Below are 1,298 nucleotides of genomic sequence, written 5' to 3' on the forward strand. Positions count from 1 at the left end.
ACACCTCCATGACCCATGCAGATACACCCAGAAGTGTCATTTACTAACCCTCTTTTTTTCTCCCATTTGATCAGATTTATTGTTTAGCAACTGATGCGTATTTTAAATGCTTAATAATAATTGTATTCATTATATTTGTGATTGTTTAAGTTTCTCATGGAGAAAAAGAAACCCAGGCATAAAAATCCCTGCTGGGCCTTCCACATAGTTTTGGTTTTTACAGATACTTGGAGGCTGTGTCTGCAAGGTGGGCAAAGAGGCACCACCCAGTGACCAGTCACGGGTTGTGACCTTTGACCTACTGCTTAGTCCATCTCAAGATCTGGTTTATGTTGTCCTCTAGCTCTTCAGGCGTATTGTTGGGCAGCTGGTGCACAATATCTTCCTGGTATGATAACATGACCTCTTCATAAAGAACTTGAAAAATCTCACACTTGATATTGTCTCCTAGTTTCTTCTCATTATAACCCCTTGTTTCAAGTCTTTTGAACAATATGCTGTTATCTGTTCTCAACACAAAAAACTGCATGAAACCATCGTTCAGGAAAGAAATCACAACCATGGTAGTCAACAATAACTCCACCTTCTGCCATTTGGTTCTCTAACTCATCAACTACTTTTTCTTCATCTAAAATGGGACACTCATACTCTTCATCGTAGCCATTATATAATGCCCCTTCTTGAGCTACATCACCCACATTAATGTACTTTAGTCCTGATCTGGATGCAAGTTCTTTGCCTAGTGTGGTTTTTCCAACTCCTGGTGTACCGGTGATCAGGATGTTCGGAAGCACCATAGTTCCCGACACCGTGGCCTAGATGCATCAGCTCGCTCTCCTAGCACACTACTAACCCTCTTGATATAAGGGGAATAGATATAACTCCCAAACCTACTAGATTTCAAATACACTGAGTTCATGTTCCCCAAAGTTGAAGAGTGAATTCTAAGAAACAGCAGAGGTTAAGAGTAGGAAAATTTATTGGGGAATAGGAATGTGGAATAAGAATGGGTCCTGAGAGACAGGAGGGTTCCTGAATAGGTTATCAATGAGCTCACTTCTTAAAGGAAATTTTATAGAGCAAAGTCACAAGGGGTGGGTACAACCAGTAAGATTACAAGTATCGTTTCTAAGGTCATATTGACCCAATAGTACAAGGGTATATGGATGACATTGCTAACCTTAGTCAATACTCTGTAGTCTTAGTATTAAATCTTCTTAGTTTTAGTAGTTTTAGTCTTAGTGGGTGGAAGAGGATACCCCAATGAGAATATGGTCTATCCAAATGGGAAAGCCCAA

The 1,298-nt window shown here is 40.0% G+C and overlaps 1 pseudogene; it reads right to left on the bottom strand.

Annotated features, from left to right (window-relative positions):
• Positions 1–277: 277 nt before the first annotated feature.
• Positions 278–799, bottom strand: LOC101720132 (adenylate kinase isoenzyme 6 pseudogene; annotated as a pseudogene).
• Positions 800–1,298: the final 499 nt, after the last annotated feature.

The sequence above is a fragment of the Heterocephalus glaber genome, unplaced genomic scaffold (genome assembly GCF_053883595.1).
Source record: "Heterocephalus glaber isolate CG9 unplaced genomic scaffold, H.glaber_assembly_v1.0 deba00001429, whole genome shotgun sequence".
NCBI classification, from domain to species: domain Eukaryota; kingdom Metazoa; phylum Chordata; class Mammalia; order Rodentia; family Bathyergidae; genus Heterocephalus; species Heterocephalus glaber.